Raw genomic sequence first — 26,232 nt, forward strand, 5'->3', positions numbered from 1 at the left:
ACAGCTACGTGTGTGCTAAGTCACTTCAGTTGTGTCCGACTCTTTGTGACTCTATGGAGTCTATGTAGCCCACCAGGCTCCTCTGTCCATGGGATTCTCCAGGCAAGAATACTGAAGTGGGTTGCCATGCCCTCCTCCAGAGGATCTTCCTGATCCAGGGTTTCTTATGAACCTGCATCAGCAAGCAGGTTCTTTACCACTAGCGCCACCTGGGAAGCCCAGTTCAGTTCAGTTCAGTTGCTCAGTCGTGTCCGACTCTTTGCGACCCCATGAATCGCAGCACGCCAGGCCTCCCTGTCCATCACAAACTCCTGGAGTTTACTCAAACGCATGCTCATGGAGTCGGTGATGCCATCCAGCCATCTCATCCTCTGTCATCCCCTTCTCCTCCTGCCCCCAATCCCTCCCAGCATCAGGGTCTTCTCAAATGAGTCAGCTCTTCTCATCAGCTGGCCAAAGTATTGGAGTTTCCAATGAACACCCAGGACTGATCTCCTTCAGGATGGACTGGTTGGATCGCCTTGCAGTCCAAGGGACTCTCAAGAGTCTTCTCCAACACCACAGTTCAAAAGCCCAGTTAACCTCTATTGAATTCAGTAAGTATTTGAGTTCCTATTACATACAAGGCACTGTGATCTTTTCTCTAAGGCTCTCCTTGCCCCCTGCTTTCCTCTCTTCTCTCCATTTAACAGAAGAAAAATGATGCTATTCCTATTCTACCTGTATTCTCAATTCTATATTTTCTAGACCTTCAGGGAACTTTCTTTGTCAAATTATTTCTTCTTTTGTTTACTGTCATTCACTTTTTTTTCCCTGCTGCTTCCTCCTCTGCTAGGGCAGAAAAGAGAAGAAAAAACACCACCCAAAATACCTATAAGGAGCATCTTCATACAACTCAGTCTCCTTCCTCAGGAAGCCTTGCACAAGCTCCAGCAAAGGTCCAGACACTACGAAGAGCGCGAAGGGTGTTGAGGGCAATGATCAGGATAATTAATTGTGACTGGTGGAGCTGACCCCTTTTGTCTCCCCCATACTGCGTAGTTGGCAGCAAGAAAACTCATGGCTTCCAGATTAAAGTTCCAACCACTTCTTAAATAAAGTGAGTATAATTCTTGGTGCTGGTCTAGCACGAGCTGTGGATGCAGAGGAAGACCTGCAGTTGTCTGGAATTCACAGTTAGGGGAAGGAAAGAGGGAAGGGAACAAGAGACTTTGGCATGTTCTCATGGCGTAAAATCTTAATAGAGTTCAGTAGGCTTTCTGACGGAGGGGACATTCAGTCGGATGTCAGCAGCAAAGAAGTGCAGGGAACTCCCCCTTCCAGTGGACTAGCCACTGGTACTCCCTGCCTTGTTGAAAGCTGGACCCCTCCCTCTTCCTTTCAGAGGAGGTGAAGAGTTGCAGCATTTGGGTGCTGAGTTTTTAAACAGACCCAGTATTGTCATTGTCTTTTTTGGACAGCTGAAGAAAATGTTCACGTAAATGGGAAAGAGTCCAATGCACTATAATTTTGTGCTATTTGTTTTGTCATATTAAAAAATTCTGATGTCTTCACTTCTGATATCTTATTAAAAGTTCTGGTATATGAATCTAAAACATAGCACAAATGAACCTATCTGCAAAACAGAAATAGACTCATAGAGAACAGCCTTGTGGTTGCCAAGCGGGAGGTGGAAGGGAGAGGGATGCACTGGGAGCTCGGGGTTGGTAGGTGCAAACTACTACATTTAGAATGGAAGAGCAACCAGGTCCTAATGTATAGCACAGGAAACTATATTGAATATTCTGTGATAAATCATAATGGAAAATAATTTTAAAAAGAATATATATACCTGTATACATGAGTCACTTTTCTGTACAGCAGAGATTGGCACAACATTGTAAATCAACTATACTTCAATAAATTTTTTTTAAAAATTCTGATATCTTTTTTCTCTTTTAAATTAATTTTTATTGGAATGTAGTGGCTTTACAATGTGTTAGTTTCTACTGTCTGAAATCTTATTTTCGACATATTTCAGTCCTAAAATGTCAGGTTCAGGCTATTCAAAAGACATACCTCTACTGTACCAATCATTCAAATCATAAAAATATTTTAAAATTAATAAAATAAATCCTATTCTTTACTGAGACAGTTTTGACTCCTGTAGATTGTTTGTATTTCCATGCACATCTTTGAATCAGCTCGTCAATTAGTCTTAAACTTCTTACCCCTTCATCTACTACTCTTGACCCACTGATCCATTTTGTTGAACTTGAGTTCTAACACAAAAAACAGAATACAAATATACCAAATGTAAACAGCATGCAAATAATGCACATATGCAAATGATGTGCCAATGATGTAGAAAAATGCCAGCTTCCACAAGTAAAGCATACAGAGAAGACAGGTAGATGATGTCATGACTTTGGAGGCAAAAGGGCTTCCTACCAGCTGCTGACTATGGGGGAGAAAAATGGGGTCTAACTTGTCCAGCTCCTTTGGATTAGGTCTTTTAATTAATGAAAATGTGCAAATATGCAATTACTATATGAGTTAACAGAGAAAAATTTCATACTGTTATTACTTGAGGTGAGCTAACATGACCTTTTAAAAAGCACAACCATTTCTAGATAGTGATGGGATTTCTGTAAAAATCATTATTAAATCTACTATTTCAAAGTGGGGAAATGTATGTGAACAAAACGGTTTCATCATTTTTCCCATTTAAAATTGTCAAGCTACTGGAACGTAATTTGATAGACCCCTGGAGACCACCAGTTATCTCTAAGTCACACTGTAAGAAATATTAAAAGTCTAGGTGACAGTGGAATTCCAGACAAGGTGGAATTTAAGGTTGAGAAATGCTGTACTGGAAGAATAAAGATGTATAATTTTCAACTAATTAGAGGAAATGAAATGATTAAAGAACACTATTTTGTAAGCATTTTCTCATGTCGTAAAAATTTCCTTAGACCCTACTCTTGAATTGGCTGTTTAATTTTCTATTGTGCTCTTGGGCCAGCAAATGGAATTCAACAGTATAGAAAAAGATTTTCACACCTCAAGAATGCAGCAATGATTTGTTATTAGAATTTTTATTAACACTATAAATCAAATCAATAGACTCTGAGAAAATAACATCAATGGATAGTGAAAAGTTACCTGATGCAATTCAACAAAAATTTCATGTTTTCCTATTTTCTTAATAGTTCTCTGTGCACAAGAGACTTATATTTCCTTGAAAGTTGGAAAACACTAGTAGGAAAAAATCCTGAAAGTTTTCTATTTTTTAAAATAATGATTTGATAACCCTCCATTTCTTGGTTATAGATGATTATTCCTCTATTCAGATTTTGTTGATTTTCTTAAATTTATACTTTCACAGAAAATTGTCTGTTCTTTAAGACTAAATTTTATAGGCAAGGAATTAGAAATGGCCCTCTACCATCATTAATTACTCTTTTTCCTAGCTGTTATAATAGCTTTTTTTGTCCCTAGTTTTGTTTTATTGTAGTTTTCTACCTTTCTTGATTAGATTTACTAGAAGTTTATCCATTATATTTTTTCACCAAAAGATTCTTCATTTACCTGTTCAACCTACTTTTCAATATTCATTAATTACTGTTTATTTTTATTATTTTTCTCTTCTTTACTTAGATATTTTATTAGATAATTAAGTGTAATTTATCTCTTTCAACTTGAGTTGGGATTATTTATTTTCATTTATAGTTTTAATAATAATAATTAAAATTATGCATTTGCCTTCAGAGGAATTATTAATTCACTCAACAATTTTATTGAAAGTCTACTGTGAGCCAGGCAATATTTCAAGTGCTGGGAATTTAATACTGAATAAAACAGACAAAAATCTCTGGCTTTGTGACATATACATTTTAGTAGGAGAAGGCGGAAATTAAGTAAAAGAGTAGATTATGTAGTATATGAGAAAGGGATAAATTTTAGGGAAAAAAGAAAGTAGAAAGGGTAGAAAAAGAATTCTAGGGAGTAGAATTGGTAATTTATCATATTTTGAAAATTCTCAATTTAGTACCTTCATTTTATTTTAGTCCCAGTATATATTTGCATGCTTATTTCCTGCTTTGCCAGTCATCATTGAGAAGAATACTCTAAATTTTATAATTGATTTAAAAACTCTTATTTATTTCTAGTCTTCTTGTATTTAGTTAAAGACTGTGTACAGAAAGATTTTGTGTTGGTATATTTGTTGATATTTCCTTTGTAGCCATTTAAGTCAGCGTTATACCTAGCAGCAAGTACCAGAAAACACAGTCAAGGAAGAGGTTGACTCATGTCCCGGAACAAGGGGCTGACTTCTGTCCCGGAACAGTAGGGAGCTCAGGACAGCCATGGAGGACAAAACTCTCTCTCTTCCCGCTCTCCTGATTGCAGAGATGGTGCTGCCATCTTGGGCATTTCATGTTCGGGCTAGACAGTTAGGAGGAGCGAGGCAAAGAGGCAGCCCTAGGAGATTCATGTTGATGTGTCTTCAGCCAGAACAGAACCACATGGGTACCCCCAGCCACAAGAGAGAATACAGATAGGTTTCTGTTTAGTTTTTGGTCTCAAGTAATAAAGTTCAGAATGACTCTGTGGTAGGCCAACCTAGTGAATATAGTCACTATCAATTTTTATAAACATATTAAAAACACAGAAAACTATATATTTTTTCCAATTAAAAAAATTTTTAATGGAAATATAGATAATTTACCAGGTTGTGTTAGTTTAAGGTATATAGGAAAGTGATTCGGTTATATGTACATACATACATATGTACATACATATATGTACATATATATATATTGTTGTTGTTCAGTCCCTTAGTCATGTCTGACTCTTTGCAATCCCACGTGCTGCAGCATGCAAGGCTTCCCTGTCCTTCACCATCTCCTGGATCATGTTCAAACTCACATCCACTGAGTCAGTGATGCCATCCAACTCTCTTGTCCTCTGTTGTCCTCATCTCCTCCTGCCTTCAAACTTTTCCAGCAACAGGGTTTTTTCAGTAAGTCAGCCCTTTGCATCAGGTGGCCAAAGTATTGGAGTTTCAGCTTCAGCATCAGTCCTTCCAATGAACAGCCAGGACTGATCTCCTTCAGGATGGACTGGTTGGATCTCCTTGCAGTCCAAGGGACTCTCAAGAGTCTTCTCCAACACCACAGTTCAAAAGCATCAATTCTTCGGCACTCAGCTTTCTTTATAGTCCAATCTCACATCCATACATGACCACTGGAAAAACCATAGCCTTGACTAGATGGACCTTTGTTGGCAAAGTAATGTCTCTGCTTTTTAATATGCTATCTAGGTTGGTCATAACTTTCCTTCCAAGGAGGAAGCATCTTTTAATTTCATGGCTGCAATCACCATCTGCAGTGATTTTGGAGCCCAAGAAAATAAAGTCTGACACTGTTCCCACTGTTTCCCCATCTATTTGCCATGAGGTGATGGGACCAGATGCCATGATCTTACTTTTCTGAATGTTGAGCTTTAAGCCAACTTTTTCACTCTCATCTTTCACTTTCATCAAGAGGCTTTTTTAGTTCTTCTTTGCTTTCTGCCATAAGGGTGGTATCATTTGCATGTCTGAGGTTATTGATATTTCTCCCGGCAATCTTGATTCAAGCTTGTGCTTCCTCCAGCCCAGCGTTTCTCATGATGTACTCTGCATATAAGTTAAATAAGCAGGGTGACAATATACAGCCTTGACGTACTCCTTTCCTTATTTGGAACCAATCTGTTGTTCCATGTCCAGTTCTAACTGTTGCTTCCTGACTTGCATACAGGTTTCTCAAGAGGCAGGTCAGGTGGTCTGGTATTCCCATCTCTTTCAGAATTTTCCACGGTTTATTGTGATCCACACAGTCGAAGGCTTTGGCATTAAGCATCTTTATTGAGGTATAATTGCACAAAATAAAAGTCATCAGCATTAAATTTACAATTCCATGAATTTTAGTTTGTTAATGGAGTTGCACAAATGTTACTATAGTCAACTTTTAAAATATTTCCATTACCCCAAAAAGATCCCTTGTGTTCATTTACACTCAAGCTCAAGAAAAACACCATTTTCTCTACCTCTAGATTTGGTTTTTAGGGGGAATAGTCCTCTGCCTTTTCTAAATCCAGCTGGAACATGCAGAAGTTCTCAGTTTAAGAGCTGTTGAAGCCTATTTTTGAGGATTTTGAGCATTACTTTGCTAGTGTGTGAGATAAGTGCAATTGTGTGGTAGTTTGAACATTCTTTGGCATTGCCTTTCTTTGAGATTGGAAAGAAAACTGACCTTTTCCAGTCCTGTGACCACTGCTGAGTTTTCTAAATTTGCTGTTGTATTGAGTACAGCACTTTCACAGCATCATTTTTTTTTAGGATTTGAAATAGCTCAACTGGAATTCCATCACCTCCACTAGCTTTGTTCATAGTGATGCTTCCTAAGGCCCACTTGACTTCACATTCCAGGATGTCTGGCTCCAGGTGAGTGATCACACCATCGTGATTATCTGGGTCATGAAGATCTTTTTTGAACAGGTCTTCTGTGTATTCTTGCCGCCTCTTCTTAATATCTTCTGCTTCTGTTTGGTCAATACCGTTTCTGTACTTTTTTGTGCCCATCTTTGCATGAAATGTTTGCTCGGTATCTCTAATTTTCTTGAGGAGATCTCTAGTCTTTCCCATTCTATTGTTTTCCTCTATTTCTTGGTATTGTTCACTTAGGAAAGTTTGCTTATCACTCCTTACTATTCTTTAGAGCTCTGCTTTCAGATCTTTCCTTTTCTCCTCTGTCTTTTGCTTCTCTTCTTTTTTCAGCTATTTGTAAGGCCTCCTCAGACAGCCATATGCCTTTTTGCATTTCTTTTTCTTGGGGATTATTTTGATCACTGCCTCCTATACAACGTTATGAACCTCCATCCATTGTTCTTCAGTCATGCTGTCTATCAGATCTAAATCCTTGAATCTATTTGTCACTTCCACTGAATAATTGTAAGGGATTTGATTTAGCCATACCCGAATGGCCTAGTGATTTCCCCTACTTTTTCCAATTTAAATCCAAATTTTGCAATAAGGAGTTCATGATCTGAGCCACAGTTAGCTCCAAGTCTTGTTTTTGCTGACTGTATAGAGCTTCTTCATCTTAGCTGCAAAGAATATAATCATTCTGATCTTAGTATTGACCATCTGGTAATGTTCATGTGTAGAGTTGTCTCATGTGTTGTTGGAAGAGGGTGCTTGCTATAACCAATATGCTCTCTTGGCAAAACTATGTTAGCCTTTTCCCTGCTTCATTTTGTACTCCAAGGCCAAATTTGCCTGTTACTCCAGGTATCTCTTGGCTTCCTATTTTATGTTCCAAAATGACATCTTTTTTGGTGTTCTAGAAGATCTTGTAGGTCTTCATAGAACCGTTAAACTTCAGCTTCTTCAGCATTAGTGATTAGGGCATAGACTTGGATTACTGTGATATCAAATGGTTTGCCTTGGAAATGAACAGAGATCTTTCTGTTGTTTTTGAGACTGCACCCAAGTACTGCATTTCAGACTCTTGTTGACTATGAGGGCTACTCCATTTTTTCTAAGGGATTATTTCCCACAGTAGTAGATATAATGGTCATCTGAGTTATATTCACCCATTCCAGTCCATTTTAGTTCACTGATTCCTAAAATGTCGATGTTCATTCTTGCCATCTCTTGTTTGACCACTTCCAATTTACCTTGATCATGGACCTAACATTCCAGGTTCCCGTGAAATATTGTTCTTTTTTTTTTTTTTTTAAATGAAGTCGCCTAGGTATGTTAGTTGACTTTTTTTTTCTTTTCTTTTTTTTTTTTTATTAGTTGGAGGCTAATTACTTCACAACATTGCAGTGGGTTTTGTCATACATTGATATGAATCAGCCATAGATTTACACGTATTCCCCATCCCGATCCCCCCCTCCCACCTCCCTCTCCACCCGATTCCTCTGGGTCTTCCCAGTGCACCAGGCCCGAGCACTTGTCTCATGCATCCCACCTGGGCTGGTGATCTGTTTCACCATAGATAGTATACATACTGTTCTTTTGAAACATCCCACCCTCACCTTCTCCCACAGAGTTCAAGAGTCTGTTCTGTATTTCTGTGTCTCTTTTTCTGTTTTGCATATAGGGTTATCGTTACGCAATATTGTTCTTTACAGCATTCAATGTTACTTTCACCACCAGATACATCCACAATTGGGCATTGTTTCTGCTTTGGCTCAGCCTCTTCATTCCTTCTGGAGTTATTTCTCCATGCTTTTCCACTAGCATATTGGGGACCTACTGACCTGGGGAGTTCAATTTTCAGTGTCTTATCTTTTTGCCTTTTAATGCTGTTCATGGGGTTCTGAAGGCAAGAATGCTGAAGTGATTTGCCTTCCTTTCTCCAGCGAGCCACACTTTTTTCAGAACTCTCCACCATGACCCAACTGTCTTGGGTAGCCCTACCTGACATGGCTCATAGTTTCATTGTGTCAGACAAGGCTGTGATCCATGTGATAAGTTTTGGTTAGTTTTCTGTGATTGTGGTTTTCATTCTGTCTGCCCTATGGTGGATGAGGATAAGATGCTTGTGGAAGCATCTTCCTGATGGGAGGGCCGGGCTGTGGGGAAAACTGGGTCTTGTTCTGGTGGACAGGGCCATGCTAAATAAATCTTTAATCCAATTTTCTGCTGAAGGGTAGGGCTGCATTCCCTCTCTGGAGTTTGGCCTGAGGCCAAACTATGGTAGGGTTAATGGTATAATCACAAACTCCTTCAAAAGGACTTAGGCCAGGACTTATGTTCCCAGGACTGATGTATTCAGTGCCCCTGACCTCAAGGCAGGCCACTATCAACCCACGCCTCTGTTGGAAACTCCTGGACACTCACAGGCAAGTCTGGTTCAGCCTCTTGTGAAGTCACTGTTCCTTTCTCCTGGGTCCTGGTGGGCACAAGGGTTTGTTTGTGCCCTCCAAGCATCTCTTTCCCCACTCCTGTGGAAGTTCTGTAATCAAATCCCTCTGGCCTTCAAAGTCAAATTCCCTGGGGGTTCTCAGTCCCTTTGCTGGATCTCCAGGTTGGGAATATCATATATATGTATATATATGTGTGTGTGTATGTGTGTGTGTGTATATGTATATATCTCATATATCTTAAATGTGATATCTAAAAAAATTAAATGAATCTATTTACAAAACAGAGTCACAGATGTAGAAAACAAACTTATGGTTCCCAAGGGAGAGTGGGATAAACTGGGAGATTGGAACTGACACATACTCACTCAGGTCAGTTCAGTCGCTCAGTCGTGTCCGACTCTTTGCGACCCCATGGACCGCCGCACGCTAGGCCTCCCTGTCCATCACCAACTCCCTGAGTCCACCCAAAACCATGTCCATTGAGTCAGTGATGCCATCCAACCATCTCATCCTCTGTTGTCCCCTTCTCCTCCTGCCTTCAATCTTTGCCAGCATCAGGGTCCTCTCAAATGAGTCAGCTCTTCACATCAGGTGGCCAAAGTATTGGAGTTTCAGCTTCAGCATCAGTCCTTCCAATGAACATTCAGGACTGATCTCCTTTAGGATGGACTGGTTGGATCTCCTTGCAGTCCAAGGGACTCTCAAGAGTCTTCTCCAACATCACAGTTCAAAAGCATCAATTCTTTGGTTCTCAGCTTTCTTTATAGTCCAACTCTCACATCCATACATGACCACTGGAAAAACCATAGCCTTGACTAGATGGACCTTTGTTGACAAAGTAGTATACTCACTGCTATATATTAAATAGATAATTAATAAGAACCTACTGTACAGCACAGGAAAGTCTGCTCAATACTCTATAATGACCTACATGGGCATGCACGTGTGCCAAGTTGCCTCAGTCCTGTCTGACTCTTTGCAACCCTATGGACTGTAGCCTGCCAGGCTCCTCTGTCCATGGGATTCTCCAGGCAAGCCCTGACCTATATGGGAATACAGTCTTAAAAGGAGTGGATATATGTTTATATATGGGCTTCCCTAGTGGCTCAGCAGTAAAGAATCCACCTGCCAATGCAGGAGACATGGGTTTGATCCCTGGGTTGGGAAGATTCCCTGGAGAAGGAAATGGCAATCCAGTCCAGTTTTCTTGCCTGGGAAATTCCATGGACAGAGGAGACTGGTGGGTTACAGTCTATGGGGTTGAAAAGATTTGGACATGACTTAGCAACTGAACAACAGCAAATGCTTATGTGTAACTGATTCACTTTGTTCTATAACAGCAACTAACACAACACTGGGAGAAGGAAATGGCAACCCACTCCAGTATTCTTGCCTAGAGAATCACGTGGACAGAGGAGCCCGGTGGGCTGCTGTCCGTAGGGTCGCACAGAGTCGGACACGACTGAAGCGACTTAGCGGCAGCAGCAGCAACATTGTAAACTAACTGTGCACCAATAAACATTGATTTAAAAATAAATTCTTCAGATTCTTTTCCATTATAAGTGATTGGAAGATATTGAGTATAGTTCCCTGTGCTATACAGAAGTTCTTTGCTGTTTACCTATTTTATATATAGTAGTGTGTATATGTTAATCCCAAACTCCTAATTTACCCTCCACCTTGCCCTCTTGGAGACCATAAGTTTGTTTTGCATGTCTATGAGTCTATTTCTGTTTTGTAAATAGTTCATCTGGATCATTGTTTTAGATTCCATAAGTGATATCATATGATATTTTCTTTCTCTGCTTAACTTACTTTACTTAGTATGATTACTTCTAAGCCCATCCATGTTGCTGCAAAGGCAACAATGCACTACATATTTTTTATAGGGCTCCTTTTCCCCTTGTATTGCAAATGCTGTATGTCGTTGTTTATTTTTTTTGTACTTGATCGGTCAAAGGTTAAAAATGATCTTCTAGAATAACCTGTTTTTTGTTTCTGCTTTTATTTTTAATAATCATTATTTTATTTCTTCTTCTTCATTTTAATTTTTTTTAGCCCTACCTTATAGCTTGTGGTTCCCTGACCAGGAATTGAAACCAGGCCCTCTGTAGTGAAAGCACTGATTATGGGATTGCCAAGGAATTCCCCTCATTATGTTCTATATTTCAAAGCTATTTTGTTTACAGCTTAAAGGTTAATGAAAAAAAAAATGAAAAAAAAAAAGGTTAATGATACTTTTTTATTGTGAACTGATGCCTTTTATTGTTATTTATTTCTTTTTTACTTGAACTCTGCAAAATTTATCCTCTTCTTCTGCTTTATTTTAATTTCCCCTTGGCTGGAATATCTTGGTCCATCCTTGTATTTGAACCTTTGTCATTTTGTTTTAGGGCATGTCTTATTTCATCATATACTTCCTCATTTATCACAACTATTTGCCCTGTTCCTATGATGGGCCTGGCAGTTCTTGATACTGGAGAGATAACAGGAAAGAAAACAAAGGGTGCAACTGCTGGATCACTACATACATTGGACAAGTATAACCCTTGGAATGTAATCATGGAGCAACTTTAGTTTTATTTATTGGCATCCCTTCAAATTTACTCATGGAGTTAATTCATCTTTATGCTGATTTCCTTTCCTCCTCTAAGTTTCAATAAAATTGAGTTCAAAAGAAAAACTACATTAGAAGATGGGGAGGATCAGTAACAGTGCCCAAACAGATTTTCTCAGAGGCTTAATTTGTAAAAGGCCTGAGTTGGGGAAGGGGGTTGTCTTTAAATAGTGTTTAAATTTTAATTATTATTTGACATATTAATTACTACCTGAAGGTAATGAGGAAAATCATAAGATTTACATTAAATTTCATGTCAGGAAGAAGGAAGCGCCAGACCCATATGCATAGACTTCTCTCTTCTTTTCACATCCATCTATATTGTTAATATAATCTGGGGTCCAGATTACATTTATTATTAAATTATAAATTTTACAAACCTTCTCTTTTGAATTATTCTTACCATATCAATTTGATTTTGTAACTATATTTTCAATGATTATTTAGAATAAGCTCCATTTTTAATTTCTTTTTAAGTTGCAACCACATTTTTCATATCACATATTTTCTCTTCTAAATTTTTATTTTTTCTCTGTAGGTTAGAACATAAGTTTTTATATATCTGAGATAACATATCTATGGCCTAAGTAAATTATCAGCAATTTATCAGGTTATTACATTCTTGAGCCTCACAGTCTCTCCCTTGTAACTTGTGATCTTCGATTCAGTGTCTTCCGGCATTAGTGGTACATGAAATTTGAAGTGAAGGTGGCTTTGTTCCTCAGTAGGAAACTAAACTGTTTGTGTGAAAGGCTACAAAAAATTTTCATTATTCTTGATGTTCAAGAAACTTGGGATATTTCAAAAGAACAGCATGTATACTATCTATGGTGAAACAGATCACCAGCCCAGGTGGGATGCACGAGACAAGTGCTCCGGCCTGGTGCACTGGGAAGACCCAGAGGAATCGGGTGGAGAGGGAGGTGGGAGGGGGGATCGGGATTGGGAATACATGTAAATCCATGGCTGATTCATAGCAATGTATGACAAAACCCACTGGAAAAAAAAATAATAATAATAAAAATTAAAAAAAAAAAAAAAAAAGAAAAGATGCTCAACATCACTCATTATCAGAGAAAAAAGAAACTTGCCAGAATAGTTGATAGTTAATTTCATTTATTTTTTCTGGGATGTAGTGTGTCTTTTAAATCTGCATACTTAGCACATTAATAAAATTTTCATTAGTTTTGATGCCAATCTTTAGTTTATTGTTCCTGTAGATTTGCAAGCAGATTGAAGAAGAGTCTTCATCAAATTTAAATTCAAATATATACTGCATAATTTTTCCACATTCATTTATTTTTATATAGAAATATTTTAGTAATAAGAATGATTTAATAATTTAGTTAAGTATTTTTTATATACAAGGCCAGATTTTAAAAAGTGTCTAACAACCCTTAATGAAGTCAAGATGAGGGTGTGGTAAGAAAGACAAAAGGACAGTTAGAGTATGTTACAGTACTTGTCTTATTCAGGGGAAAATAAATCATAAGCTTAAGAAATTTACAGGAAAAGAAATCTAAGAATGAGTACTCACCAGAAAAATAAAAATAGAATGCATAATTTTCACATCAGACAAATAAAATTTTACCTAAGTGGAAGACAGAATATCAGAAATAAAGTACAGTAAAGTATAAAATAAGATAGCAGAGTAAGTTTGAACACAGCACAAATTAAAATGAATATAAATGTGTTGAACTGATGATAGTTCAGATACTCTCAGGTAGAATAAACAACAACCAAGATCTGGTAACATTTGCTCCATATGTTACTGGGGACTTGTGCCAGACTCATTGCCTGTAACAGGAAATAGGGACTGTGGTAGGTTCCCCAGACTGTAAAGATAAGCTTAAAAAAGAGCTATGACATCTACCAGAGCTTTATAATTTGTATGGAAGATGGTTTATATGGGGAGGTTTATATGAGAAGAGAATGGCAATCCACTCCAGTATTCTTTCCTGGAGAATTCCATGGACAGAGGAGCCTGGCGGGTCATAGCCCACGGGGTCTCAAAGAGGCGGACACAAGTGAGCAACTAAGACACGCAGGAGGGAAGATGAAGTGTTACTTGCTGAGTACGCAACAGGCGGTTGAAAGTGAAAGTGTTAATCGCTCAGTTGTGTCTGACTCTTTGGACTGTAACTCACCAGGCTCCTCTGTCCATGGAATTCTCCGGGCAAGAATATAGGAGTTGGGTAGCCATTCCCTTCTTCTGGGGATCTTCCACACCCAGGGACTGAACCTGGGTCTCCTGCACTGCAGGCAAATTCTTTACCATCTGAGCCACCAGGGAAGCCCCATGGGATATGTGGGTAATTCTACCTAATCCTGGATTTCAGTATTGGAAAGTCTGTTTTTGTCTGGACCCATGTTATAGTTACACAGTGTAAATATAAGCAGTCCAGAATTCCTGCTCTTGGCTGGCAGGCAGATGCTCAACGGAAAGGAAGAGGAAAGGGCTATTTTTGTTTGTCCTGTGTCACCAAGCAGATACCTTCTCCATCAATCTGGTGGGCGAGTTATGTGAGAGGCCTGGAGTGTTCCTTTAGAAAACTCCCTCCGCAGGACAGGAAACACTGGGATTAAGAAGAGGTTTTCCTTATATTATTCTCCTTTTTAAAATGCATTTTAAAATTGTGGTAAAACTCACATAATACCAAACATACTATTTTAACCATGTTTAACTGTACAGTTCAGTAACACTAAGTATATTCAGATTGCTGTGTAACTCTCACCATTATCCATCTCCCCAATTTTTCACCGTTCTAAAGTGAAACTCTGTTCCTATTAAACACCAAGTCCTCTTTTCCTTTCCCTCCTCGGACCCTGGCATCTACCAATGTACTTTCTGACTCCAAATTTGATTGTTCTAGGTATCTTATATAAGTGGAATCAAACAGTATTTGTCTGCACCTAATGTATGTTGGAACACATTTTTAAGCTTAACAATATATGTCCCACAGATTGTACCTTCTTCCCCCACCCCCTGTGCTACAGTAGGCTCTCATTAGTCATCTTGTTTATTCACAGCAGTGTATATATGTCAATCCTAGTCTCCCAATTCATCCTCCCTCCTCTTCTTGCTCCTATTCCCCTTTTGACGCTGTTTCCCTCAGTCTTCTTCCTCTCAATCTTCTGGCTTGCTCTAACATCTTGTCTGCCACCTGGGGGACCGCAAACAGGGTCTTCTGCTTTCCTATCATTCACATGTGGCTTTCATCTCCTGTCTGGTTGGGTCTCTATTGAACCATCATTTGCAATCTTGTGTGTTTACCCTCCTCTTCTTGGACTTGAGGACTTGTGAGGTGCATGCAAGGGAAGTTAGAGGAGATAGTGCCTACAGTGCAAATTAGGACCACAAGCAAGCACTTCAAAAATCACTCCACTACACAATCTATTCCTTACAGCAGACTTGAGAAGTTGTTATTGTATGTATGTGTGTGTACGTGCTCAGTCGTGACCAACTCCTTGCAACCCCATGGACTATAGCCCGTCAGGCTCCTCTGTCTATGGAATTTTCCAGGCAAGAAACACCGGAGTGGATTTCCGTTTCCTGTTCAAGGGGATCTTCCCGTCTCAGGGATCGAACCTGAGTCTCTTGCATCTCCTGCATCGGCAGGTGGATTCTTTACTACTTGTGCCACCTGTGGAGTTATTAGCACCCTTATTTTATAGAAGCGAAAATTGAATTTTAGAAAACTTAAATATTTTATCCTCAACCACTCTCCAAAGTGGATGAACCAGAATTCTAAGCTTATTTTTCTTATTTTTAGTCCTTTGCTGTGCCTGCTATATAACATGGTGGTTCACTTTTTAAAAAGTGTTTCTTTTTCAGCATTCCTTGACTTGCTAGCCTCTTTCTCTTTAGCCTGCAGATAAGAGAATGCCAGAGTAATTCTAGAAAACAGACATACGTGAGAACATCTTTTCTTACAAAATCCATACAAAAATACTTTAACAATTAAGCATGCACACATTCCGTCCAAGTGTGCACATATTCTGTCCAAGTGTGGACACATTCCGTGTTAGTTGGTGCTGTTATCTTCCCAGTCCCTGATAACCCACATTTGACTGATTATCTCTTTAATCCCCACTTGTCAAGTTTGGAAAGTGGGTTGGAGCAAATGAAACAGTCCGTTTCCTAAAGATTCTTCTTTGAACTGGTAAATCTCTCTGGGAGGACAGACATTATTTCCATCACACTTTAGGTAGAATAAATTGGTCAACAGTGCTCTTTCCAGCTGGAGATCTTAGTGCTAACATCAGCTTCACTTTCTCCTCATCTACACTCTCATCTGGACCCAACTCCCTGAGTTTCAGGTTCTATATTGCCCAGTCCCAGAATTATCTTTTCAAACCATCAATTGACCTTTTAAGAAAAAGGTATCATAGAACATTTCAAACATACACAAAGGCAGAATAGTAAAATAAATCCCTCTATATCCATCATTCAGAATCAATAATTATCAAAATTATACAATGTTGCTATATATATTGTTTTTCTTTGCTGAAATATGTAAAAGAATACCCCAGGCTTCATGTCATTTCACTCCTACATACTTCAGAATGAGTTGAGCTCAAGTTTTTAAATATCAACAACACTCCTCTAAGAAGTATGGATCTTATTCTCTAGGTTCATGATTCACCAAATTATTTCATAAACACCCCATGCATTTGGTGTTCAAATTTCCGACTCAACTACATAAAATAATTTAAATGAATCCATTGGTTGTGTTTACTTCAATATCTATGAGGAAAAAAGTCTGCATGATTTAAAACGGTCAGTGGCCAACAGTTAGGTGGAGTAAAGGCTCAGCTGGATGGAGGGACAGGGAAATCTAGTTGGAAAGGCTGTTCCCCAGCTGACGCCTGCAGAGCAGGAGGCCCTGACCTCCCTTCCCCAGCCTTGCCTCCAGAACGACTGCCATCGGCTCTGCTCCCCCCCGCACCATTGGCTCAGCCGCGCAGCAACAGGCTGCCAGCCACAATGAAGGCATTCTCTAAGGTCAGCTGGAGTCCCACCTGCTCAAGGAAGGCTTTCACAGATACGGTTTCCAGTTGGTACTCTCACTTTCTTTCCTTTTTAAAAAATTTGGCTGCATTGGGTCTTAGTTGCAGCACACAGGACCTTCATTGCAGTGTGGCTGCTTCTTTAGTTGCAACACGGGAGCTTTTCTTTAGGTGTACACTTTGGCTCAGGGGTTGCAGCGCTTGGGCTTCGTTGCCTTGAGGTGTGTGGGATCTTATTTCCCTGCCCAGAGATTGAACCCTTGTCCCCTGCATTGGAAGGAGATTCTTAACCACTGGACCACCAAGGAAGCCCCCCAGTTGGTAGTCTCTTTAGCATACAATTTAGCCACTACTGTTTCCTACATACATCTTGTCTTCTTAGGTAAACTGCAGCTACATCAAGAAAGAAACCATGTTTCATTTTCTGCCACGTAACTACCTATGCTCAGTAATGATTGCAAGCAGGTGCTCAATAAATATTTATTAAGGAGCAAATGAAGCTCAATTTGAGCTTTCATTTGAGTTGAAGTTATTAGTGGCCATTTTTCTGCTCAGCATCAAGGCATAAATAGAGAGAGAGAGAGAAGAAAACCTGCAGAGGCCCTTGTGTCTGAGAACGTAGATAAAAGCCAAGTTGAGTTGGCCCTCACCCATCTACTTGTTCAGCTTGCCCTACAAGTCCTCTTAAATCCTGCCCACTCTCTGCTTAAACAACCTACAAACGCTCTTTTCTTTTTCTTCCCTTGTGCAAATGACTAGGGCGATGTTCTGTTGCTGGCACATATTGTGGTATGACCACATGTCTAAGAATCATGAAACCCTGCGTAAGAGATCAGTCCCTGAATGAACCTTTACCCGAATCAACAGGCTCATTCCTGCGGCAGCACCACGATGCCACCAAGTGGACTGTTTTCAAACAACTCAACTCATCGTGAGCTGGCAAGTCAGTTTGGAGTTGGAGCACGGATGCCCGCCCATTTAGGAAACAGCAGCTTTTATTCTCTGCATTCGTATGCCTTGAATGTTTGATGAATTTTGATAAATGCTTCACTTAAACTACTTGAAATTTTATTGTCTTTAACTTCTGCTTGATTTCTTTTTATTTTTTTCCATTTATTTTTATTAGTTGGAAGCTAATTACTTTACAATATTGTAGTGGTTTTTGTCATACATTGACATGAATCAGCCATGGATTTACATGTATTCCTCATCCCGATCCCCCCTCCCACCTCCCTCTCCACCCGATTCCCCTGGGTCTTCCCAGTGCACCAGGCCCGAGCACTTGTCTCATACTTGATTTCTTTAAGAAAATCCCTAATGAAAGTGTCATGGCATACAATATCATGTGTGGTTACCTTTTATTTTACTATATTTTGGGAAAAAATCAGATCCTCATGATTTTTGGGAGAACTTTTAAACACTAACTCTATCTCCTAGAGAGGTCTATTTAAAGGGTATGACCACATGTTTAAGAATCATGAAACCCTACATAAGGAATCAGTCCCTATCTGATGCACGTTGTCTATGTACAGTTTTGATGTTTAAGATTTTCTGGAGTTAGCTATCTTATTATTCACAACAGCAAACGGTGCAGGAAGAACTGGACACCTGTATGCAAAAAAACTGAATCTCAAGTCGTACCCTGCAGCACATACAAAAAGTAACTTGAAATGGATATGATTGTCACAGGTATCTCAAGCCTCAGCTGACTGCCCAATTTGAGAAAATCCGTAAAGAAATTAGAGAACTCTAATATGCCTTACTCTCTCCTACTCTCCAGAGGCTAAAAATCTCTCACCTGTATTTTTTTCAGTAGAGCCCCAAATAATGAGTTTTCTTTCTTTAAAAAAGCATTTGGTTGATTTAATATTTAATTTTTCTAAAAGTGCCTCTTTACAGTAGTGTTAGTAGGGAAGTATATTGGACAAGAAACCAGAAGCCTTGTATTTCATCCCTCTAAGCACCTGATTATGGGGAAAATCACTTAATGTGTCTGAGTCTCTTTTGCATTATCTGCAAAATGATAGTAGTCAATTACCTGAACACGTTTAGTTATTCTAAGGTTCAAGTGAAATAAGGTTCAAAGTTGTTGTTGTTAAGTCCCTCAGTCATGTCCAACTCTTTGTGACCCTGTGGACTGCAGCATACCAGGCTTCCCTGTCCTTCACTATCTCCCAGAGTTTGCTCAAACTCATGTCCATTGAGTCAGTGATGCCATCTATTCATCTCATCCTCTGTCATCCCCTTCTCCTCCTGCCCTCAATCTTTCCCGGCATCAGGGTCTTTTCCAATGAGTCAGTTCTTCACATCAGGTGTCCAAAGGATTGGAGCTTTAGCTTCAGCATCAGTTCTTCCAATGAATATTCAGGGTTGATTTCCTTTAGGATTGACTGTTTTGATCTCCTTGAGGGACTCTCAAGAGTCTTCTTCAGCACCACAGTTCAAAAGCATCAATTCTTCGGCACTATTTAATACTCCTCAAATCTTTCTGAAAAAATGTTATAAATAGGTAATCTGGGTGAAAGGTATATGTATATTCTTTGTGCTATTCTTATTTGTGCAACTTTTCTGTAAGTTTGAATTTATTTCCAAATAACAACAATTTTAAAAAAGTGAGACAAATATTTTAATGAGGTCTTCCATTCATTCTCATCATTATTTTTAGTTATTAAAATAACTAAACAACTGCATGGTTCCTCACCATTTACAGAGTACTTTCACACATTTTATTTATTTAATCCTCATTAAGAAAGTTCCATTTTACATGCCATTTGGAGCAACACAGATGCAACTACAGAGTATCATACTAAGTGAAGTAAGTTAGAAAGAAAAAGACAAATATATATAATATCACTCACGTGTGGAATCTCAAATATGATATAAATGAACTTATCTATGAAACAGAAACCTCAGACTCACAGACTTGTGGTTGTCAAGGTGGAGGTAGGGAGAAGATATGTATTGGGAGTTTGGGGTTAGCAGATGCAAACAATTATGTATAGAATGGATAAAAACAAGGCCCTACTGTGTAGCAGAGGGAACTATATTCACTACTCTGTGATATACCATAATGAAAAAGAATATGAAAAAGAATGTGTGTGTGTATATATATATATATGTATATATGTGTGTGAATAACTTAATCACTTTTCTGAAACAACAGAAATTAAAACAACATCTTCCATAAGCTCTTTAGAAAAAACCTGAATGAATGTTTTGGCCAACTCAATAAATCTACTGTACTTCAATAAAATAAAAATTTTAAAAGCCTGATTTAATAAATAAAGAAACAGTCAGAGGCTTCTTGTGAGGCCTTTATTAAGTCATCTTTGTATTTTCACTGCCTTGCCCAGTGAATGAATGAAGGGAGGGAGGCAGGGATGGTGAACTGACTCACCCCAAATTACAAACCTAGAATTGCATGAATAGGACTGAGACTCAGAGCCTAGTATCCTCTTGCTATTTTGTGGCTATCAGACATCATAAAACACACTCAAATCTTAGACCAGGATTAGCCATTATTTAATTACTCTTTGATGATTCACAAGTCACATAGTCTTGCTGTGCCCTAGGCTAGCTTTTATATATGCCATTTATCATCCTGTAGCTAAGGGAAATAACAGTTGGAAAAAATGTTAATCAAATCCTGAAAGAGTGAAAACTACCCTGTAGTAAATTCCAACATATTGCTTTTGTCAGTGATGCTGCTTAACAGGAAAACAACAACAACAAAAAATCTTAAATAGACATTTTATTAAACATGAGAATAAAGAAGATGCTATCAAGATACCTACACTGCTTATTTTGATGGCAAAGCTCACCCCTAATATGAAATTTTGTGTACTCTTACTTGGAGCTCTTGAAATTTAAAAAATATTTTTAGGATTTTTTCCCCCCTGCATTTAAGGTGAAAATCCTGGAGAGCTAAAGGAAATTTGCTTTAACAGGTCAAGAAGAGACACGTTACCAGCAGTAGAAATGGTTTCTGGGAACAGGTTATTAATCTTCTTTGTTTTAATCCCTGTGAAGTATTTTTGACATTGGCTGAATTCAGTTTTTTTTTTTTTTTAAGTGTAAGAAGTTATACTAATGAAAAGCAACAGCAGCACAAGAATAAAGAAAAACAGAAATGTTAAGAACATGAATGGAATCCGAGGCTGCTGGGGCTAGAAAGGATTTCCTGGTCTAAATGTACCTATCTGGTGATGAAGAAAATTTGGTATCAGTGGCAGTTGTGGGAAAACATCATGACCAGACCTCCTTTCATGACTGGGCCTTCAGTCAGCCTGTATTGACTTCTCTTTTGTTATGTGAGTAATGAATCTAAATCTGGATACCCATGTGTAGAGAGGTGTTATGGTTGGGAGGTGACAAGGGTGTCATCTAGGGAGGATAGTTGTCCACTTGACCCAGCCTGAAAGGTGGTTAGACAACTGATTATGGCTTATTAATCACCCCCCTCCCCACCCCCCATTCGATCCTTTGGGACAAACAGACATGGCCTATGACCCCTCAGTCTGCATTCAGCTCTCCGTCTCTTTTCTATGTTGTATCATCCTGTTCATCAGTGAACTGAAAATCAGATGCAAGTTGATTCTTAATGCTAAGGCAAAAGAAAATGGCTTGGCAGTTATCCTCATACAGATTTCTATTTGCATAATTCATAGCAAGAGTATCTCCTCCTGTGAGTTATCCACCCTCCAAGAATGCTCAGTTTGGTCGATTGGCAGATTATGTGATGATGTGAGCAGACAAGCCTATCACTGTCATTTTAGGGACAACAAATTTACTCCTCAATTCTTTAGTCAGTATATTGTTATTGAGCACATTTATGGGCTGATGGTTCAAAGATGAATAAGGCTGTCTCTCTGCTTTGAGGGAAACACGATCACCAAAGAATGATGTGCACTAAGATAGGATGGAGGTGAGCACAAAGGTCTACAGTACAATTTTTAGTAGGCTCCTAATCTATTCTATGATAGTTACTTGACTCTTTTATGGATCAGAAAAACTTCCGGAGAAGAAGATACCTAAGCAGAGAATTGAAGGACTCATAAAGGATAGCCACAATGAGGAAACACAAGGGAAGAAGGGAATCCAGGTGGAGGGGCTAAAATATGCAAAGGACACAAAAGAAAACAGGACAGATTTGGGGAACAGTTGGTACGGCTGGAGTTAAGAAAGGGTCAGATCATGAAGTTAAGGAAGAGTCAGATCTTTATATGTCACTTCAAGAAGTTTGGATTTTATACTGATGGTTTTAAGACCACACTGAAGGGTTTTAAATAGATATAAAATGATCAAGTGTACAGAGAATGGATTGACATGTGGGTGAGTCTGGAAGCAACAATTCTAGCTAAGAAGCTATTGTGCAAATGCAGACGAGGAAGCATGGTGGGCTGGCCCCAACTTCAAACCCCGCATGGCACACCTTTTTACAGCTGTGTGCTGTGGACTGAATGTTTACTGAGAAAGAAGAAATGAGGGTGGAGAAATCTGGAACCCATTTGTGCTGTCCACCCTTTTAAGAATTGTTAAATCATGTCATATTCATTTTTAAAGAATCGCATACTCAGAATGCTGTGGTCTCAATAACGTAATCTGATAGAGGGTAAAAGTCATGCTATTCAACACTGGAACACTGAGCACTGACCTGTGAATACCTAAAAGATGGATGAAACCAGGTAGGAAAATTATTAGAGTTGTCATATTTCACCAAAACTTGCTATTATATCTTCTCATAGTTATGTTATGAATTCTATATGGAGTATCCTCATGAAGTACATGTATTCATCAGTTTAGTTCAGTCACTCAGTTGTGTCTGACTGTTTGCAACCCCATGAACTGCAGCACGCCAGGCTTCCCTGTTCACCACCAACTCCTGGAGCTTGCTCAAACTCATGTCCATTGAGTCGGTGATGTCATCCAACCATCTCATCCTCTGTCGTCCCCTTCTCCTCCTGCCTTCAATCATTCCCAGCATCAGGGTCTTTTCCAATGAGTCACTTCTTTGCATCAGGTGGCCAAAGTATTGGAGTTTCAGCTTCAGCATCAGTCCTTCCAATGAATATTCAGGACTGATGTCCTTTAGGATTGACTGGTGTGATCTCCTTGCAGTCCAAGGGACTCTCAAGAGTTTTCTCCAACACCACAGTTCAAAAGCATCAAATTCATATATTCATAGGTTAGAGCTGAAAATTATTCATTTATTAATTCTTAGTTTTGAATCAAGAAGATTGTATCCTCTTCATTTTAGCACACTCAGAACCTCAGACAGGGACTGCTATATAGTAAGTGCTTAATAGGTGGTTGAAAATCAAGAACTAAAAACACATTGACTAGAACTGATTTTCTAGGACCTTTGATGACCTTCATGAAAATTCTAAAAAACTTATTTAGCACCAAATAAAATATTAATTGGAAGTAAAATAAATAAATACCATATTCATTGGTGATAAATACAGCTTTTGAAGTGTTTAATACAGTTTACAGAAAAGCAGTGCGAATCGTGTGGGTGTAACTGAGTGAAGAATTTGGTCTTTTGTAATTCTGAGCTATTTGAAATGAGAAGGGTTGAATAGTTTAAAAAATGGATGGGAAGAGCTGGGGGTTTAATTGCACCCCGCAATTTTCTTCTCATGACTGTGACTACAGAAAGAACACTTTCTAATTTTTTCTAATGTTCACAAAGATGATTCTGGATCAAGGACTGTGAGTACCTTTGAATATAAGAGCTAGAAAAGCTTAAATGGATTCATGCACCTACCACTTCATTGCATCCAAATTTTAAATATAATTAAATAATAATTAATATATATCACTATGTAATTGTAATTTATAATTGTATAAATCCTTTAGCTTTAGAAAAAAATCACATTATATACTTTTAAAATACTAGTATTTCATTTTCCTTGGTCATTTTGAGCAATGCTTTTGTAACATGAAACTTCTATTTTTGCAATAAAAGCAAAACTTTTCAGCAAGTAGAGTGCAAATTACACATCTGTACCCTTACACCACAGTACAGTCATGAAATTTATATTATACCAACTAAATTATTTACTAAATGCATGCTAGTACTTTCTTTGTGTTTTTCTTTGTATTTTAGTCATGCAGATAAGGCAGAATATTTTCATAGAGATTCCTTACTAAATAGTTGTTAATAACAGTGACCAGTCACTACCAGCGAAGCCCATTACTATACCTATACCCAGAGCATCTGCCTTTGCGTCTGTTATCCCAGGAGGCCTCCTCTTTTCTTCTTTTTGCTATTATAAGATGCAGTTTTTTTTTAAATTTAAGTTTCATTCATCTAAGGAGCTCTCTTCCATTTTTTCCCCCATATTGTTGCCCATATTGTGCTTTAGTTTATTTCCTAAGAATTCTAAGTAGAGAAAACGGAGAATTTTGATTTAAGTGGAGGCACGGGGACTTGTATTTTCCTGTTGGTGGCAGCACTGCCTTTGTTTTCTTTGTCCACACAAGGAGGGCTTACATTGAAAACAATCATACTAAACTGAGCAAGTAGGGGAGCTTCAAGCACAGAATGTTTTGAATGAATCAGAAGAACAAAAATGAAACTACCTTATATGTGCAGTAAAGCAACTTCATTTTAAGAAAACCAAATGAATTAAATCCCCAAAACACAAATTTACATTATAAAAACATTGCAAAATCTTCAACTAGTGAGCTTTTCTATCAAATACACATTTTGATATTGATAAAATTTTTACTTAGTCACTCCACAGAGTACTGTATGATAATAAAATGTTTTGTGATAATAGAACATTTTGCATTTGATAGGATTTTTTAACTTCTCAAAGCTTGTGACTAGTCTTTGTCTCACATCTTCTACTGACAATGTGTAATATTCTACAGCACAAGAAAGACAGCATAGGATTGAACATGTAACTTCTAATTCAGCACCCCTTTCACAAACTCCATGCCTATGAGGGTGTTTTTTGTTTTTAGTCTGTTGGGTTTTTTTTTCAGTAGAAGCATATGTCTATTAAAAATAACATATAATTGTTTTGAACCCCTGGCTATATTAAAATAACTGTGTATTTAGCAGAATATTAAGATATATCATTTAAACTCTTAAATAATGGACATATTGTAACATATTTTAAAGTTACTTCCCTTTTATTTGAAAATGTTTTAAGCAAATCTATAAGATGCTGTATGGTAAATTTAGGAGATACCAATCTTCTTAGTATGTTAATGAACATTTTACTGATATTTTGTTTTATATTCTGGAGTAATAATTTGACATTACTTCTCCGTGTAATGTAAATTATTGGCTCATCAATTTATGCCAGGCCCCTTGATTTTTCTTTTTTTTTGAGGAAGTAGTATAAGCATGTCTTTGATCCAATAGTTTAAAGAAATAAGCATAACACACAAAAAGAGTGAGTAGAAAATTTGTCCTCAGCATCACCACTTTGATTTTATAAGAGGGGCAGCATCTAATTTTATTCTCTTGAGAAAAGAAAGGGGGTGGAGGTGTGCAAAAGCACCAACACTTTGGAGACATGCATCCAAGATCGGTCATTAAACTGAGTGCTTTAAACAAATCCGATGTGACTGATTTTGCATGTAGCTGGTGCTCAATAGTACTGACTGATCAGTTAATTGATGTTATTAATTTGGCTGGTTTAGTTCATAATTTGTTTTCCTATTTGCTGCCTGATTGGTCCATCTCTTATTAGTTAGCTTCAGAGTAGGTTTTTTCCTTGAAACTAACCTTCTTCTGTTGTTACATATATATATATTTTTGAAAAGGTTTCTTTTGGAAAAAGGGCTTTGTTTTTGAGCAGCAGAGTTGAGAACGGTGACCAGATTTCCTGTTAAGAAAAGTAGTAGCTGCTCTGAGACTAGGAGGTATATCAATGCCATTGAGGTAGGGAGGCAGCCAGCCAATTTCTCACAGGTAATTTGCTTCCTTTGTTATCGGGTGTCTGGGTATGTGCTCAGTCACTCAGTTGAGTCCAACTCTGCGGCCTCAGGGACTGTAGCCCATCAGGTTCCTCTGCCCATGGAATTTTCTAGGCAAGAACAGTGGAGTGGAGCGCCATTTCCTACTGCAGGGGATCTTCCTGACCCAGGGATTGAACCCGTGTCTCTTGTAGACGTCTCCTGCATTGGCAGGCAGATTCTTTACCATTAGTGCCTCCTGGGAAGCCCTCTGGGTAGTAGTTCTTAACCCAAAGGAAAGTGTGGAGTATCTACTTGGCCCCTGGCCTCTTGCTTTGCCCCATCTCCCAGTTCTTGGGTCTTTTGGCACTCTACTTTTCAGTCTGTCCACCTTTCCAATCTTCTCCTGGCCTCTAATGTTCTACTTAACCTTGGCCACTCCAAGGTGGTGTCCCATTTTCCGAAACCATATCCATATCCTTGTCTCAAGATCAAAAATTTATTTCAATAGAGGTTTTGCTGCCTGGTTGTTAAAAGAGTAGCAATTAAACCAATTCATAACAACAAGTGCAGTAATCTCTATAAGGGTATTAACATTTAGAAGAATAAGTTTTTAAACCAAAAAATAAAGCTATAATGACAGAAGTTCATACAGGAATCTCCAGGTACTTATTAAGTGGAGGTTTATTCTCATTCTTATTCTATCTAGATCTTTTAAAGAATGAGAAACAGTTTGTTGGGATAAAAGCTAAGAGCTTGCCTATAAACCGGTGCCATACTTGGTCAAG

At 38.4% G+C, this 26,232-nt stretch overlaps 1 long non-coding RNA gene across 1 annotated transcript; it reads left to right on the forward strand.

Annotated features, from left to right (window-relative positions):
* Window positions 1–444: 444 nt before the first annotated feature.
* LOC133042394 (uncharacterized) lies at window positions 445–17,590 on the forward strand. The gene is made up of 3 exons (XR_009689492.1): window positions 445–596; window positions 6,365–6,469; window positions 17,291–17,590. It is a non-coding gene; the product is annotated as an uncharacterized LOC133042394 (long non-coding RNA).
* Window positions 17,591–26,232: the final 8,642 nt, after the last annotated feature.

Source organism: Dama dama, chromosome 3 (assembly GCF_033118175.1).
Source record: "Dama dama isolate Ldn47 chromosome 3, ASM3311817v1, whole genome shotgun sequence".
Classification (NCBI taxonomy): domain Eukaryota; kingdom Metazoa; phylum Chordata; class Mammalia; order Artiodactyla; family Cervidae; genus Dama; species Dama dama.